Source organism: Mesoplodon bidens (genome assembly GCF_964165515.1).
Source record: "Mesoplodon bidens genome assembly, chromosome: Y".
In the NCBI taxonomy this organism is placed as follows: domain Eukaryota; kingdom Metazoa; phylum Chordata; class Mammalia; order Artiodactyla; family Ziphiidae; genus Mesoplodon; species Mesoplodon bidens.
This window is the reverse complement of record NC_138180.1, coordinates 24,026,511-24,046,051: the sequence shown is the minus strand read 5'-3', so window position 1 is coordinate 24,046,051 and position 19,541 is coordinate 24,026,511.

The following is a 19,541-nucleotide window of genomic DNA, read 5'->3' as shown; positions in this document are numbered from 1 at the left end:
CTATGGCAGGTGGGATTTTCTGCCTAATTATATAAGAAGATTTCTCTAAAAAATAGACATTATTTCAAAGACTTATTGGCTGTGAAATAAGTTAAGTGTATTTCAAATGGCTTGTCTGCAAAGAAAGGTGAGATGTAGGGAATCACAGAAATTCGAGGGGAAAATGTCAATATATACATTGCTATGTGGTGAACTAAGCCTTAGGCCAGCCACAATGTAGAGGACCTGACCCTTAGAAACTTAAAAGTGAGCTGGAATCTTTAAAAGTTCAAATCTTTATAAGTAAAAAGATTGATGAAAATGAATAACCACGTGTTTTAATTGACATCAGAAGATCAAAACAATAAACCCTGAGAACATAGAAAAAAGATAAATAAAGATATGAGCAGAACTTAATACCACAGAAAACGTATAAAATTCAGGTGAGGTAGTAAGTCCAAAGAATATTCTTTGGAAAGATTTAAAAGACACACATTGATTAAGGAAAACACAAACATAATTAAATAATATATAGAAAGAATCAGGGCAAAGTTATAGAGGAGTATATATGAAATGCCAGTAAATTTGAACATTTCTGTAAAGTTGACCATTTCCTAGCTCCTACAGTTTACCAAAACTGACACAAGAGGAAATCATTTAAGGTCATCATGTCTGCCCTTGGCATTCTCAGAACGCCCTGGCCTCAGAATGCAGCATCTGTAGTCCATGGTAACCTGCGGAGAGTGGGCGCGGCTGAGGGAGGCTGGAACACTGCCCTCACTGAGGGAGTCGGTGTGGCCATCTCTGCTGTGACTGAACAAAGGGCAGGGGAGCAGGGGGACCAGGGCAGGGCCCTCAGAGGACGGCAGGCCCAGTGGTGTGTCACAAGCCTTTAGGCCCAGGCCATAGGACACCTTCTTTGTCTGCACATCTGCCCAAACTCTCACTTTTCCACTCAGGCCACCCACTTAGTTGAAGTGTGTGTGGAACCTGTCCGCGCAGTATACCTCGCTGCACAGCTAACCATAGGTCTGGGCATCGTAGCTTCCTGCCAGGTGACCGAAGTTCGCAGGAGAGATGATTCCCAGGTTCACACGCAGAGAGGCTCCTGCCCGGGCCACAGGCCGCCCACTGCCCCTGCCCAAGTTCGGGGGCCGAAAGCCGCCCTGTCTAAGTCCCCTACCCCTAGAGGGAGTATTGGATCAACACTTCTAGAAAACGGGGTCCTTGTGGGCAACTCATTGGAGGGACACAAATAAATCTTTGCCGACTTTTTGCTGAAACTTAGGAGCGTTCACACCTATGCCTCTTACAAGGTCAGCTGTTTAGCTAAACCTGAGCTCATGATCTAAATTTACACAATATTGAAGAAATCAGCTACAAAGGGAGACAATCAGCAAAAACAATCAATACCAGAATTAGATTCCTTAGGCCACCCATCAGATGTTGGAATAATCAGGTGCTAGGCAGAAAATATACATAAACCTGGAAATGAAACAAGGAACAATAGGTTTTCAAAGACTGGTAGGATCTCTAAAACATTTTTAAAATACATGTCATTGATAAAGCTAAATACTGAAAGGTTCTTTAATACAACAAATTAAGCAGTGAGAAGAGTGAAATTATGCTGTTTAGAAAACTATGGAAAGTGAGATTTTCTGCCTAATTATATAAGATGATTTCTCTAAAAAATACACATTATTTCAAAGAATTATTGGCTGTGAAATAAGTTAAGGGTATTTCAAATGGCTTGTCTGCAAAGAAAGGTGAGATGTAGGGAATCACAGAAAGCCGAGGGGATAATATGTCAATATATACATTGCTAATGGTGATCTAAGCCTTAGGCCGGCAACAGTGTAGAGGAATGGACCCTTAGAAACGTACAAGTAAGCTGGAATCTTTAAAAGTTCAAATCTTTATAAGTAAAAAGATTTATTAAAATGAATAACCAAGTGTTTTACTTGACATCAGAAAATCAAAACAATAAACCCTGAGAACATAGAAAAAAGATAAATAAAGATATGAGCAGAACTTAATACAACAGAAAACGTATAAAATTCAGGTGATTTAGTAAGTCCAAAGAATATTCTTTGAAAAGATTTAAAAGACACACTTTGATTAAGGAAAACAAAAACATAAGTAAAGAATATACAGAAAGAATCAGGACAATGTTATAGCAGAGAATATATGAAATGCCAGTAAATTTGAACATTTCTGTAAAGCGGACCATTTCCTAGCTCCTAAAGTTTACCAAAACTGACACAAGAGGAAATCATTTCAGGTCATCATGTCTGCCCTTGGCATTCTCGGAACGCCCTGGCCTCAGAATGCAGCATCTGTAGTCCATGGTAACCTGCGGAGAGGGGACGTGGCTGAGGGAGCTTGGAAGACTGCCCTCACTGAGGGAGTGGGTGTGGCCATCTCTGCTGTGACTGAACAAAGGGCAGGGGAGCAGGGGGCACAGGGCAGGGCCCTCAGATCCCGGCAGACCCAGTGGGGTGTCACAAGCATTTAGGCCCAGGCCAAAGGGCGCCTTCTTTGTCTGCACAGCTGCCCAAACTCTCACCTTTCCACTCAGGCCGCCCTCTTATTTGAAGTGTGTTTGGAAGCTGTCCGCGCAGTACTCCTCGCTGCACAGCTCACCATAGGTCAGGGCATCGTAGCTTCCTGCCAGGTGACCGAAGTTCGCAGGAAATGGGTACCTGGGACACATGCTGAGAGGCTCTTGCCCGGGCCACAGGCCGCCCACTGGCCCTGCCCCAGATCGAAGGCTGAAAAGCAGCCATGTCTGAGTCCACTGCCTCTCGAAGGAGTATTGGACCAACACTTGTTGAAAACGGGGTCCTTGCGGGCAACTCATTGGAGGGACACAAATAAATCTTTGCCGACTTTCTGCTGAAGCTTACCAGCGTTCACACCTAAGCCTATTACAAGGTCAGCTGTTTAGCTAAACATGAGCTCATGATCTAAATTTACACAATATTGAAGAAATCAGCTACAAAGGGAGACAATCAGCAGAAACAATCAATACCAGAATGAGATTCCCTAGGCCATCCATCTGATGTTGGAATAATCAGGTGCAAGGCAGAAAATATACATAAAACTGGAACTGAAACAAGGAACAAGGATGTTTTCAAAGACTGGTAGGATCTCTAAAACATTTTTAAAGTACATGTCATTGATAAAGCTAAATACTCAAAGGTTGTTTAATACCACAGATTAAGCATTGAGAAGAGTGAAATTATGCTGTTTTGAAAACTATGGCAGGTGAGATATTCTGCCTAATTATATAAGAAGATTTCTCTAAAAAATAGACATTATTTCAAAGACTTATTGGCTGTGAAATAAGTTAAGTGTATTTCAAATGGCTTGTCTGCAAAGAAAGGTGAGATGTAGGGAATCACAGAAAGTCGAGGGGAAAATGTCAATATATACATTGCTATGTGGTGAACTAAGCCTTAGGCCAGCCACAATGTAGAGGACCTGACCCTTAGAAATTTAAAAATGAGCTGGAATCTTTAAAAGTTCAAAACTTTATAAGTAAAAAGATTGATGAAAATGAATAACCAAGTCTTTTAATTGACATCAGAAGATCAAAACAATAAACCCTGAGAACATAGAAAAAAGATAAATAAAGATATGAGCAGAACTTAATACCACAGAAAACGTATCAAATTCAGGTGAGGTAGTAAGTCCAAAGAATATTCTTTGAAAAGATTTAAAAGACACACTTTGATTAAGGAAAACACAAACATAATTAAGGAATATATAGAAAGAATCAGGACAATGTTATAGCAGAGAATATATGAAATGCCAGTAAATTTGAACATTTCTGTAAAGTTGACCATTTCCTAGCTCCTACAGTTTACCAAAACTGACACAAGAGGAAATCATTTAAGGTCATCATGTCTGCCCTTGGCATTCTCGGAACGCCCTGAGCTCAGAATGCAGCATCTGAAGTCCATGGTAACCTGCGGAGAGTGGGCGGGTCTGAGGGAAGCAGGAACACTGCCCTCACTGAGGGAGTCGGAGTGGCCATCTCTGCTGTGACAGAACAAAGGGCAGGGTAGCAGGGGGCCCAGGGCAGGGCCCTCAGAGCACGGCAGGCCCAGTGGTGTGTCACAAGCATTTAGGCCCAGGCCATAGGGCACCTTCTTTGTCTGCACAGCTACACAAACTCTCACATTTCCACTCAGGCCACCCACTTATTTGAAGTGTGTGTGGAACCTGTCCACGCAGTATACCTCGCTGCACAGCTAACCATAGGTCTGGGCATCGTAGCTTCCTGCCAGGTGACCGAAGTTCGCAGGAGAGATGATTCCCAGGTTCACACGCAGAGAGGCTCCTGCCCGGGCCACAGGCCTCCCAGTGCCCCTGCCCAAGATCGGGGGCCGAAAGCAGCCCTGTCTAAGTCCCCTACTCCTAGAAGGAGTATTAGACCAACACTTCTAGAAAACGGGGTCCTTGTGGGCAACTCATTGGAGGGACACAAATAAATCTTTGCCGACTTTTTGCTGAAACTTACGAGTGTTCACACCTAAGCCTCTTACAAGGTCAGCTGTTTAGCTAAACATGAGCTCATGATCTATATTTACACAATAATGAAGAAATCAGCTACAAAGGGAGACAATCAGCAAAAACAATCAATACCAGAATTAGATTCCCTAGGCCATCCTTGAGATGTTGGAATAATCAGGTGCTAGGCAGAAAATATACATAAACCTGGAAATGAAACAAGGAACAAGCATGTTGCCAAAGACTGGTAGGATCTCTAAAACATTTTTAAAGTACATGTCATTGATAAAGCTAAATACTCAAAGGTTGTTTAATACAACAAATTAAGCAGTGAGAAGAGTGAAATTATGCTGTTTAGAAAACTAAGGAAGGTGAGATTTTCTGCCTAATTATATAAGATGATTTCTCTAAAAAATACACATTATTTCAAGAATTATTGGCTATGAAATAAGTTAAGGGTATTTCAAATGGCTTGTCTGCAAAGAAAGGTGAGATGTAGGGAATGACAGAAAGTCGAGGGGAAAATGTCAATATATACATTGCTATGTGGTGAACTAAGCCTTAGGCCAGCCACAATGTAGAGGACCTGACCCTTAGAAACTTAAAAATGAGCTGGAATCTTTAAAAGTTCAAATCTTTATAAGTAAAAAGATTGATGAAAATGAATAACCAAGTCTTTTAATTGACATCAGAAGATCAAAACAATAAACCCTGAGAACATAGAAAAAAGATAAATAAAGATATGAGCAGAACTTAATACCACAGAAAACGTATAAAATTCAGGTGAGGTAGTAAGTCGAAAGAATATTCTTTGAAAAGATTTAAAAGACACACTTTGGTTGAGGAAAACACAAACATAATTAAAGAATATACAGAAAGAATCAGGACAATGTTATAGCAGAGAATATATGAAATGCCAGTAAATTTGAACATTTCTGTAAAGTTGATCATTTCCTAGCTCCTACAGTTTACCAAAACTGACACAAGAGGAAATCATTTAAGTCATCATGTCTGCCCTTGGCATTCTCGGAACGCCCTGGCCTCAGAATGCAGCATCTGTAGTCCATGGTAACCTGCGGAGAGTGGGCGGGGCTGAGGGAGGCTGGAACACTGCCCTCACTGAGGGAGTCGGTGTGGCCATCTCTGCTGTGACTGAACAAAGGGCAGGGGAGCAGGGGGCCCAGGGCAGGGCCCTCAGAGCCCGGCAGGCCCAGTGGAGTGTCACAAGCATTTAGGCCCAGTCCATAGGGCGCATTCTTTGTCTGCACAGCTACACAAACTCTCACTTTTCCACTCAGGCCACCCACTTAGTTGAAGTGTGTGTGGAACCTGTCCGCGCAGTATACCTCGCTGCACAGCTAACCATAGGTCTGGGCATCGTAGCTTCCTGCCAGGTGACCGAAGTTCGCAGGAGAGATGATTCCCAGGTTCACACGCAGAGAGGCTCCTGCCCGGGCCACAGGCCGCCCACTGCCCCTGCCCAAGATCGGGGGCCGAAAGCAGCCCTGTCTAAGTCCCCTACTCCTAGAAGGAGTATTGGACCAACACTTGTAGGAAACGGGGTCCTTGCGGGCAACTCATTGGAGGGACACAAATAAATCTTTGCCGACTTTCTGCTGAAGCTTACCAGCGTTCACACCTAAGCCTCTTACAAGGTCAGCTGTTTAGCTAAACATGAGCTCATGATCTAAATTTACACAATATTGAAGAAATCAGTTACAAAGGGAGACAATCAGCAGAAACAATCAATACCAGAATGAGATTCCCTAGGCCATCCATCTGATGTTGGAATAATCAGGTGCAAGGCAGAAAATATACATAAAACTGGAACTGAAACAAGGAACAAGGAGGTTTTCAAAGGTTGGTAGGATCTCTAAAACATTTTTAAAGTACATGTCGTTGATAAACCTAAATACTCAAAAGTTCTTTAATACCACAGATTAAGCATTGAGAAGAGTGAAATTATGCTGTTTTGAAAACTATGGCAGGTGAGATTTTCTGCCTAATTATATAAGAAGATTTCTCTAAAAAATAGACATTATTTCAAAGACTTATTGGCTGTGAAATAAGTTAAGTGTATTTCAAATGGCTTGTCTGCAAAGAAAGGTGAGATGTAGGGAATCACAGAAAGTCGAGGGGAAAATGTCAATATATACATTGCTATGTGGTGAACTAAGCCTTAGGCCAGCCACAATGTAGAGGACCTGACCCTTAGAAACTTAAAAATGAGCTGGAATCTTTAAAAGTTCAAATCTTTATAAGTAAAAAGATTGATGAAAATGAATAACCAAGTGTTTTAATTGACATCAGAAGATCAAAACAATAAACCCTGAGAACATAGAAAAAAGATAAATAAAGATATGAGCAGAACTTAATACCACAGAAAACGTATAAAATTCAGGTGAGGTAGTAAGTCCAAAGAATATTCTTTGAAAAGATTTAAAAGACACACTTTGATTAAGGAAAACACAAATATAATTAAAGAATATATAGAAAGAATCAGGACAATGTTATAGCAGAGAATATATGAAATGCCAGTAAATTTTAACATTTCTGTAAAGTTGACCATTTCCTAGCTCCTACAGTTTACCAAAACTGACACAAGAGGAAATCATTTAAGGTCATCATGTCTGCCCTTGGCATTCTCGTTACGCCCTGGCTTCAGAATGCAGCATCTGTAGTCCATGGTAACCTGCGGAGAGTGGGCGGGGCGGAGGGAGGCTGGAACACTGCCCTCACTGAGGGAGTGGGTGTGGCCATCTCTGCTGTGACTGAACAAAGGGTAGGGGAGCAGGGGGCCCAGGGCAGGGCCCTCAGAGCCCGGCAGGCCCAGTGGGGTGTCACAAGCATTTAGGCCCAAGCCATAGGGCACCTTCTTTGTCTGCACAGCTGCCCAAACTCTCACTTTTCCTCTCAGGCCACCCACTTAGTTGAAGTGTGTGTGGAACCTGTCCGCGCAGTATACCTCGCTGCACAGCTAACCATATGTCTGGGCATCGTAGCTTCCTGCCAGGTGACCGAAGTTCGCAGGAGAGATGATTCCCAGGTTCACACGCAGAGAGGCTCCTGCCCGGGCCACAAGCCGCCCACTGCCACTGCCCAAGATCGGGGGCCGAAAGCAGCCCTGTCTAAGTCCCCTACCCCTAGAGGGAGTATTGGACCAACACTTCTAGAAAACAGGGTCCTTGTGGGCAACTCATTGGAGGGACACAAATAAATCTTTGCCGACTTTTTGCTGAAACTTACGAGCGTTCACACCTAAGCCTCTTACAAGGTCAGCTGTTTAGCTAAACATGAGCTCATGATCTAAATTTACACAATAAAGAAGAAATCAGCTACAAAGGGAGACAATCAGCAAAAACAATCAATACCAGAGTTAGATTCCCTAGGCCACCCATCAGATGTTGGAATAATCGGGTGCTAGGCAGAAAATATACATAAACCTGGAAATGAAACAAGGAACAAGCATGTTTTCAAAGACTGGTAGGATCTCTAAAACATTTTTAAAGTACATGTCATTGATAAAGCTAAATACTCAAAGGTTCTTTAATACAACAAATTAAGCAGTGAGAAGAGTGAAATTATGCTGTTTTGAAAACTATGGAAGGTGAGATTTTCTGCCTAATTATATAAGATGATTTCTCTAAAAAATACACATAATTTCAAAGAATTATTGGCTGTGAAATAAGTTATGGGTATTTCAAATGGCTTGTGTGCAAAGAAAGGTGAGATGTAGGGAATCACAGAAAGCCGAGGGGATAATATGTCAATATATACATTGCTATATGGTGAACTAAGCCTTAGGCCGGCAACAGAGTAGAGGAATGGACCCTTAGGAACGTACAAGTAAGCTGGAATCTTTAAAAGTTCAAATCTTTATAAGTAAAAAGATTTATTAAAATGAATAACCAAGTGTTTTACTTGACATCAGAAAATCAAAACAATAAACCCTGAGAACATAGAAAAAAGATAAATAAAGATATGAGCAGAACTTAATACAACAGAAAACGTATAAAATTCAGGTGATTTAGTAAGTCCAAAGAATATTCTTTGAAAAGATTTAAAAGACACCCTTTGATAAAGGAAAACATAAACATAAGTAAAGAATATAGGGAAAGAATCCGGACAATGTTATAGCAGAGAATATATGAAATGCAAGTAAATTTGAACATTTCTGTAAAGTGGACTATTTCCTAGCTCCTAAACTTTACCAAAACTGACACAAGAGGAAATCATTTAAGGTCATCATGTCTGCCCTTGGCATTCTCGGTATGCCATGGCCTCAGAATGCAGCATCTGTAGTTCATGGTAACCTGCGGAGAGGGGGCGGGGCTGAGTGAGCTTGGAACACTGCCCTCACTGAGGGAGTGGATGTGGCCATCTCTGCTATGACTGAACAAATGGCTGGGGAGCAGGGGCCCAGGGGAGGGCCCTCAGAGCCCGGCAGACTCAGTGGGGTGTCACAAGCATTTAGGCCCAGGCCAAAGGGCGCCTTCTTTGTCTGCACAGCTGCCCAAACTCTCACCTTTCCACTCAGGCCGCCCTCTTATTTGAAGTGTGTTTGGAGCCTGTCCACGCAGTACTCCACGCTGCACAGCTCACCATAGGTCAGGGCATCGTAGCTTCCTGCCAGGTGACCGAAGTTCGCAGGCAAATTGGTCCCTGGGAAACATGCGGAGAGGCTCTTGCCCGGGCCACAGGCCGCCCACTGGCCCTGCCCCAGATCGAAGGCTGAAAAGCAGCCATGTCTGAGTCCACTGCCTCACGAAGGAGTATTGGACCAACACTTGTAGAAAACGGGGTCATTGAGGGTAACTCATTGGAGGGACACAAATAAATCTTTGCCGACTTTCTGCTGAAGCTTACCAGCGTCCACACCTAAGCCTCTTACAAGGTCAGCTGTTTAGCTAAACATGAGCTCATGATCTAAATTTACACAATATTGAAGAAATCAGCTACAAAGGGAGACCATCAGCAAAAACAATCAATACCAGAATGAGATTCCCTAGGCCATCCATCTGATGTAGGAATAATCAGGTGCAAGGCAGAAAATATACATAAAACTGGAACTGAAACAAGGAACAAGGAGGTTTTCAAAGGCTGATAGGATCTCTAAAACATTTTTAAAGTACATGTCGTTGATAAACCTAAATACTCAAAGGTTGTTTAATACAACAGATTAAGCATTGAGAAGACTGAAATTATGCTGTTTTGAAAAATATGGAAGGTGAGATTTTCTGCCTAATTATATAAGATGATTTATCTAAAAAATACACATTATTTCAAAGAATTATTGGCTGTGAAAGAAGTTAAGGGTATTTCAAATGGCTTGTCTGCAAAGAAAGGTGAGATGTAGGGAATCACAGAAAGCCGAGGGGATAATATGTCAATATATACATTGCTAATGGTGATCTAAGCCTTAGGCCGGCAACAGAGTAGAGGAATGGACCCTTAGGAACGTACAAGTAAGCTGGAATCTTTAAAAGTTCAAATCTTTATAAGTAAAAAGATTTATTAAAATGAATAACCAAGTGTTTTACTTGACATCAGAAAATCAAAACAATAAACCCTGAGAACATAGAAAAAAGATAAATAAAGACATGAGCAGAACTTAATACAACAGAAAACGTATAAAATTCAGGTGATTTAGTAAGTCCAAAGAATATTCTTTGAAAAGATTTAAAAGACACCCTTTGATAAAGGAAAACATAAACATAAGTAAAGAATATAGGGAAAGAATCCGGACAATGTTATAGCAGAGAATATATGAAATGCAAGTAAATTTGAACATTTCTGTAAAGTGGACCATTTCCTAGCTCCTAAACTTTACCAAAACTGACACAAGAGGAAATCATTTAAGGTCATCATGTCTGCCCTTGGCATTTTCGGTATGCCATGGCCTCAGAATGCAGCATCTGTAGTTCATGGTAACCTGCGGAGAGGGGGCGGGGCTGAGGGAGCTTGGAACACTGCCCTCACTGAGGGAGTGGATGTGGCCATCTCTGCTATGACTGAACAAATGGCTGGGGAGCAGGGGGCCCAGGGGAGGGCCCTCAGAGCCCGGCAGACCCAGTGGGGTGTCACAAGCATTTAGGCCCAGGCCAAAGGGCGCCTTCTTTGTCTGCACAGCTGCCCAAACTCTCACCTTTCCACTCAGGCCGCCCTCTTATTTGAAGTGTGATTGGAGCCTGTCCGCGCAGTACTCCACGCTGCACAGCTCACCATAGGTCAGGGCATCGTAGCTTCCTGCCAGGTGACCGAAGTTCGCAGGCAAATTGGTCCCTGGGAAACATGCGGAGAGGCTCTTGCCCGGGCCACAGGCCGACCACTGGCCCTGCCCCAGATCGAAGGCTGAAAAGCAGCCATGTCTGAGTCCACTGCCTCACGAAGGAGTATTGGACCAACACTTGTAGAAAACGGGGTCATTGAGGGTAACTCATTGGAGGGACACAAATAAATCTTTGCCGACTTTCTGCTGAAGCTTACCAGCGTCCACACCTAAGCCTCTTACAAGGTCAGCTGTTTAGCTAAACATGAGCTCATGATCTAAATTTACACAATATTGAAGAAATCAGCTACAAAGGGAGACCATCAGCAAAAACAATCAATACCAGACTTAGATTCCTTAGGCCACCCATCGGATGTTGGAATAATCAGGTGCAAGGCAGAAAATATACATAAAACTGGAACTGAAACAAGGAACAAGGAGGTTTTCAAAGGCTGATAGGATCTCTAAAACATTTTTAAAGTACATGTCGTTGATAAACCTAAATACTCAAAGGTTGTTTAATACCACAGATTAAGCATTGAGAAGACTGAAATTATGCTGTTTTGAAAAATATGGAAGGTGAGATTTTCTGCCTAATTATATAAGATGATTTCTCTAAAAAATACACATTATTTCAAAGAATTATTGGCTGTGAAATAAGTTAAGGGTATTTCAAATGGCTTGTCTGCAAAGAAAGGTGAGATGTAGGGAATCACAGAAAGCCGAGGGGATAATATGTCAATATATACATTGCTAATGGTGATCTAAGCCTTAGGCCGGCAACAGTGTAGAGGAATGGACCCTTAGAAACGTACAAGTAAGCTGGAATCTTTAAAAGTTCAAATCTTTATAAGTAAAAAGATTTATTAAAATGAATAACCAAGTGTTTTACTTGACATCAGAAAATCAAAACAATAAACCCTGAGAACATAGAAAAAAGATAAATAAAGATATGAGCAGAACTTAATACAACAGAAAACGTATAAAATTCAGGTGATTTAGTAAGTCCAAAGAATATTCTTTGAAAAGGTTTAAAAGACACACTTTGATTAAGGAAAACAAAAACATAAGTAAAGAATATACAGAAAGAATCAGGACAATGTTATAGCAGAGAATATATGAAATGCCAGTAAATTTGAACATTTCTGTAAAGCGGACCATTTCCTAGCTCCTAAAGTTTACCAAAACTGACACAAGAGGAAATCATTTAAGGTCATCATGTCTGCCCTTGGCATTCTCAGAACGCCCTGGCCACAGAATGCAGCATCTGTAGTCCATGGTAACCTGCGGAGAGTGGGCGTGGCTGAGGGAGGCAGGAACACTGCCCTCACTGAGGGAGTCGGTGTGGCCATCTCCGCTGTGACTGAACAAAGGGCAGGGGAGCAGGGGGCCCAGGTCAGGGCCCTCAGAGCCCGGCCGGCCCAGTGGTGTGTCACAAGCCTTTAGGCCCAGGCCATAGGGCACCTTCTTTGTCTGCACAGCTGCCCAAACTCTCACTTTTCCACTCAGGCCACCCACTTAGTTGAAGTGTGTGTGGAACCTGTCCGCGCAGTATACCTCGTTGCACAGCTAACCATAGGTCTGGGCATCGTAGCATCCTGCCAGGTGACCGAAGTTCGCAGGAGAGATGATTCCCAGGTTCACACGCAGAGAGGCTCCAACCCGGGCCACAGGCCGCCCACTGCCCCTGCCCAAGATCGGGGGCCGTAAGCAGCCCTGTCTAAGTCCCCTAACCCTAGAGGGATTATTGGACCAACACTTCTAGAAAACGGGGTCCTTGCGGGCAACTCATTGGAGGGACACAAATAAATCTTTGCCGACTTTCTGCTGAAACTTACGAGCGTTCACACCTAAGCCTCTTACAAGGTCAGATGTTTAGCTAAACATGACCTCATGATCTAAATTTACACAATAATGAAGAAATCAGCTACAAAGGGAGACAATCAGCAAAAACAATCAATACCAGAACTAGATTCCCTAGGCCACCCATCAGATGTTGGAATAATCAGGTGCTAGGCAGAAAATATACATAAACCTGGAAATGAAACAAGGAACAAGCATGTTTTCAAAGACTGGTAGGATCTCTAAAACATTTTTAAAGTACATGTCATTGATAAAGCTAAATACTCAAAGGTTGTTTAATACAACAAATTAAGCAGTGAGAAGAGTGAAATTATGCTGTTTAGAAAACTATGGAAGGTGAGATTTTCTGCCTAATTATATAAGATGATTTCTCTAAAAAATACACATTATTTCAAAGACTTATTGGCTGTGAAATAAGTTAAGGGTATTTCAAATGGCTTGTCTGCAAAGAAAGGTGAGATGTAGGGAATCACAGAAAGCCGAGGGGATAATATGTCAATATATACATTGCTATATGGTGAACTAAGCCTTAGGCCGGCAACAGTGTAGAGGAATGGACCCTTAGAAACGTACAAGTAAGCTGGAATCTTTAAAAGTTCAAATCTTTATAAGTAAAAAGATTTACTAAAATGAATAACCAAGTGTTTTACTTGACATCAGAAAATCAAAACAATAAACCATGAGAACATAGAAAAAAGATAAATAAAGATATGAGCAGAACTTAATACAACAGAAAACGTATAAAATTCAGGTGATTTAGTAAGTCCAAAGAATATTCTTTGATAAGATTTAAAAGACACACTTTGATTAAGGAAAACAAAAACATAAGTAAGGAATATACAAAAAGAATCAGGACAATGTTATAGCAGAGAATATATGAAACGCCAGTAAATTTGAACATTTCTGTAAAGCGGACCATTTCCTAGCTCCTAAAGTTTACCAAAACTGACACAAGAGGAAATCATTTAAGGTCATCATGTCTGCCCTTGACATTCTCGGAACGCCCTGGCCTCAGAATGCAGCATCTGTAGTCCATGGTAACCTGCGGAGAAGGGGCGTGGCTGAGGGAGTTTGGAAGACTGCCCTCACTGAGGGAGTGGGTGTGGCCATCTCTGCTGTGACTGAACAAAGGTCAGGGGAGGGCCCTCAGAGCCCGGCAGACCCAGTGGGGTGTCACAAGCATTTAGGCCCAGGCCAAAGGGCGCCTTCTTTGTCTGCACAGCTGCCAAAACTCTCACCTATCCACTCAGGCCGCCCTCTTATTTGAAGTGTGTTTGGAACCTGTCCGCCCAGTACACCTCGCTGCACAGCTAACCATAGGTCAGGGCATCGTACCTTCCTGCCAGGAGACCGAAGTTCACAGGCAAACAGCAAAACAATCAATACCAGAATCAGATTTCCTAGGCCATCCATCTGATGTTGGAATAATCAGGTGCAAGGCAGAAAATATACATAAAACTGGAACTGAAACAAGGAACAAGGAAGTTTTTAAAGGCTGGTAGGATCTCTCAAACATTTTTAAAGTACATGTCGTTGATAAACCTAAATACTCAAAGTTTGTTTAATACCACAGATTAAGCATTGAGAAGAGTGAAATTATGTTGTTTTGAAAACTATGGCAGGTGGGATTTTCTGCCTAATTATATAAGAAGATTTCTCTAAAAAATAGACATTATTTCAAAGACTTATTGGCTGTGAAATAAGTTAAGTGTATTTCAAATGGCTTGTCTGCAAAGAAAGGTGAGATGTAGGGAATCACAGAAAGTCGAGGGGAAAATGTCAATATATACATTGCTATATGGTGAACTAAGCCTTAGGCCGGCCACAATGTAGAGGACCTGACCCTTAGAAAGTTAAAAGTGAGCTGGAATCTTTAAAAGTTCAAATCTTTATAAGTAAAAAGATTGATGAGAATGAATAACCAAGTGTTTTAATTGACATCAGAAGATGAAAGCAATAAACCCTGAGAACATAGAAAAAAGATAAATAAAGATATGAGCAGAACTTAATACCACAGAAAACGTATAAAATTCAGGTGAGGTAGTAAGTCCAAAGAATATTCTTTGAAAAGATTTAGAAGACACACTTTGATTAAGGAAAACACAAACATAATTAAATAATATATAGAAAGAATCAGGGCAAAGTTATAGCAGAGAATATATGAAATGCCAGTAAATTTGAACATTTCTGTAAAGTTGACCATTTCCTAGCTCCTACAGTTTACCAAAACTGACACAATAGGAAATCATTTAAGGTCATCATTTCTGCCCTTGGCATTCTCAGAACGCCCTGGCCTTAGAATGCAGCATCTGTAGTCCATGGTAACCTGCGGAGAGTGGGCGGGGCTGAGGGAGGCTGGAACACTGCCCTCACTGAGGGAGTCGGTGTGGCCATCTCTGCTGTGACTGAACAAAGGGCAGGGGAGCAGGGGGCCCAGGGCAGGGCCCTCAGAGCCCGGCAGGCGCAGTGGTGTGTCACAAGCCTTTAGGCCCAGGCGATAGGACACCTTCTTTGTCTGCACAGCTGCCCAAACTCTCACTTTTCCACTCAGGCCGCCCACTTAGTTGAAGTGTGTGTGGAACCTTTCCGCGCAGTATACATCGCTGCACAGCTAACCATAGGTCTGGGCATCGTAGCTTCCTGCCAGGTGACCGAAGTTCGCAGGAGAGATGATTCCCAGGTTCACACGCAGAGAGGCTCCTGCCCGGGCCACAGGCCGCCCACTGCCCCTGCCCAAGATCGGGGGCCGAAAGCAGCCCTGTCTAAGTCCCCTACCCCTAGAGGGAGTATTGGACCAACACTTCTAGAAAACGGGGTCCTTGTGGGCAACTCATTGGAGGGACACAAATAAATCTTTGCCGACTTTTTGCTGAAACTTATGAGCGTTCACACCTAAGCCTCTTACAAGGTCAGCTGTTTAGCTAAACATGAGCTCATGATCTAAATTTACACAATAATGAAGAAATCAGCTACAAAGGGAGACAATCAGCAAAAACAATCAATACCAGAATTAGATTCCTTAGGCCACCAATCAGATGTTGGAATAATCAGGTGCTAGGCAGAAAATATACATAAACCTGGAAATGAAACAAGGAACAAGGAGGTTTTCAAAGACTGGTAGGATCTCTAAAACATTTTTAAAGTACATGTCATTGATAAAGCTAAATACTCAAAGGTTCTTTAATACAACAAATTAAGCAGTGAGAAGAGTGAAAATATGCTGTTTAGAAAACTATGGAAGGAGAGATTTTCTGCCTAATTATATAAGATGATTTCTCTAAAAAATACACATTATTTCAAAGAATTATTGGCTGTGAAATAAGTTAAGGGTATTTCAAATGGCTTGTCTGCAAAGAAAGGTGAGGTGTAGGGAATCACAGAAAGCCGAGGGGATAATATGTCAATATATACATTGCTATATGGTGAACTAAGCCTTAGGCCGGCAACAGTGTAGAGGAATGGACCCTTAGAAACGTACAAGTAAGCTGGAATCTTTAAAAGTTCAAATCTTTATAAGTAAAAAGATTTATTCAAATGAATAACCAAGTGTTTTACTTGACATCAGAAAATCAAAACAATAAACCATGAGAACATAGAAAAAAGACAAATAAAGATATGAGCAGAACTTAATACAACAGAAAACGTATAAAATTCAGGTGATTTAGTAAGTCCAAAGAATATTCTTTGAAAAGATTTAAAAGACACACTTTGATTAAGGAAAACAAAAACATAAGTAAAGAATATACAGAAAGAATCAGGACAATGTTATAGCAGAGAATATATGAAATGCCAGTAAATTTGAACATTTCTGTAAAGCGGACCATTTCCTAGCTCCTAAAATTTACCAAAACTGACACAAGAGGAATTCATTTAAGGTCATCATGACTGCCCCTGGCATTCTCGGAACGCCCTGGCCTCAGAATGCAGAATCTGTAGTCCATGGTAACCTGCGGAGAGTGGGCGGGGCTGAGGGAGGCTGGAACACTGCCCTCACTGAGGGAGTCGGCGTGGCCATCTCTGCTGTGACTCAACAAAGGGCAGGGGAGCAGGGGGCCCAGGGCTGGGCCCTCAGAGCACGGCAGGCCCAGTGGTGTGTCACAAGCCTTTAGGCCCAGGCCATAGGGCACCTTCTTTGTCGGCACAGCTGCCCAAACTCTCACTTTTCCACTCAGGCCACCCACTTAGTTGAAGTGTGTGTGGAAGCTGTCCGTGCAGTATACCTCGCTGCACAGCTAACCATAGGTCTGGGCATCGTAGCTTCCTGCCAGGTGACCGAAGTTCGCAGGAGAGTTGATTCCCAGGTTCACACGCAGAGAGGCTCCTGCCCGGGCCACAGGCCGCCCACTGCCCCTGCCCAAGATCGGGGGCCGAAAGCAGCCCTGTCTAAGTCCCCTACCCCTAGACGGAGTATTGGACCAACACTTCTAGAAAACGGGGTCCTTGTGGGCAACTCATTGGAGGGACACAAATAAATCTTTGCCTACATTTAATGAAACTTACGAGCGTTCACACCTAAGCCTCTTACAAAGTCAGATGGTTACCTAAACATGAGCTCATGATCTAAATTTACACAATAATGAAGAAATCAAATACCGGGCGAGACAATCAGCAAAAACAATCAATACCATAATTAGATTCCCTAGGCCATCCTTTAGATGTTGGAATAATCAGGTGTAAGGCAGAAAATATACACAAGACTGGAACTGAAACAAGGAAAAAGGATGTTTTCAAAGACTGGTAGGATCTCTAAAACATTTTTAAAGTACATGTCATTGATAAAGCTAAATACTCAAAGGTTTTATAATGCAACAGATTCATCCTTGAGAAGAGTGAAATTATGCTGTTTTGAAAACTATGGCAGGTGAGATTTTCTGCCTAATAGTATGAGAAGATTTCTCTAAAAATACACATTATTTCAAAGACATATAAGCTGTGAAATAAGTTAAGGGTATTTCAAATGGCTTGTCTGCAAAGAAAGGGGAGATGTAGGGAATCACAGAAAGTCGAGGGGAAAATAAGTCAATATACACTTTACTATATTGTGAACAAAGCCTTAGGCCAGCAACAATGTAGAGAACCTGACCCTTAGAATCTTACAAGTAAGCTGGTATCTTCAAAAGTTCAAATCTTTATAAGTAAAAAGATTTATTAAAATGAGTAACCAAGTGTTTTAATTGACATCAGAAGATCAAAACAATAAACCCTGAGAACATAGAAAAAAGAAAAATAAAGATATGAGCAGAACTTAATACAACGGAAATCGTATAAAATTCAGGTGATGTAGTAAGTCCAAAGAATATTCATTGACAAGATTTAAAAGGCACACTTTGATTAAGGAAAAAAAAACATAAGGAAAGAATATACAGAAAGAATCAGGACAATGTTATAGCAGAGAATATCTGAAATGCCAGTAAATTTGAACATTTGTGTAAAGTGGACCATTTCCTAGCTCCTAAAGTTTACCAAAACTGACACAAGAGGAAATCATTTAAGGTCATCATGTCTGCCCATGGCATTCTCGGAAAGCCCTGGCCTCAGAATGCAGCATCTGTAGTGCATGGGAACCTGCGGAGAGGGGGCGGGGCTGAGGGAGGTTGGAACACTGCCCTCACTGAGTGAGTGGGTGAGGCCATCTCTGCAGTAACTGAACAAACATCAGGGGAGCAGTGGTCCCAGTGCAGGGCCCTCAGAGCCCGGCAGGCCCAGTGGGGTGTCACAAGCCTTTAGGCCCAGGACAAAGGGCACCTTCTTTGTCTGCACAGCTGCCCAAACTCTCACCTTTCCACTCAGGCCGCCCTCTTACTTGAAGTGTGTGTGGAAACTGTCCGCGCAGTACACCTCGCTGCACAGCCAACCATAGGTCTGGGCATCGTTACTTCCTGCCAGGTGACCGTAGTTCGCAGTCAAATGCGTCCCTGGGACCCACGCGGAGAGGCTCCTGCCCGGACCACAGGCCGCCCACTGGCACTGCCACTGCTCGTGGGGCGCAAAGCAGCCCTGTCTGAGGCCGTGCCTCTAGAGGGAGTATTGGACCAACACTTGTAGAAAACGGAGTCCTCGCGGGCAACTCATTGGAGGTACACAAATAAATCTTTGCGGACTTTCTGATGAAGTTTACGAGTGTTCACACCTAAGCCTCTTACAAGGTCAGATGTTTAGCTAAACATGAGCTTATGATCTAAATTTACACAATAATGAAGAAATCAGCTACAGGGAGAGACAATCAGCAAAAACAATCAATACCAGAATTAGATTCCCTAGGCCATCCATCAGACGTTGGAATAATCAGGTGCAACGCAGAAAATATACTTGAAACTGGAACTGAAAAAAGGAACAAGGATGTTTTCAAAGAGTGCTAGGATCTCTAAAATATTTTTAAAGTACATGTCATTGATAAAGCTAAATACTCAAAGGTTGTGTGATACAACAGATTCATCATTAAGAAGAGTGAAATTATGCTGTTTTGAAAACTATGGCAGGTAACATTTTCTGCCTAATAATATGAGAAGATTTCTCTAAAAATACACATTACTTCAAAGACTTAATGGCTGTGTAATATGTTAAATGTATTTCAAATGGCTGGTCTGCAAAGAAAGGTGAGATGTAGGAAATCACAGAAAGTCGAGGGGAAAATAGGTCAATATATACTTTGCTACATTGTGAACTAAGCCATTGGCCATCAACAATGTAGAGGACCTGACCCTTAGAAACTTACAAGTAAGCTGGAATATTAAAAAGTTCAAATCTTTATAAGTAAAAAGATTTATTAAAATGAGTATCCAAGTGTTTTAATTGACATCAGAAGATCAAAGCAATAAACACTGAGAACATAGAAAAAAGAAAAATAAAGATATGAGCAGAACTTAGTACAACGGAAAACGTATAAAATTCAGGTGATGTAGTAAGTCCAAAGAAT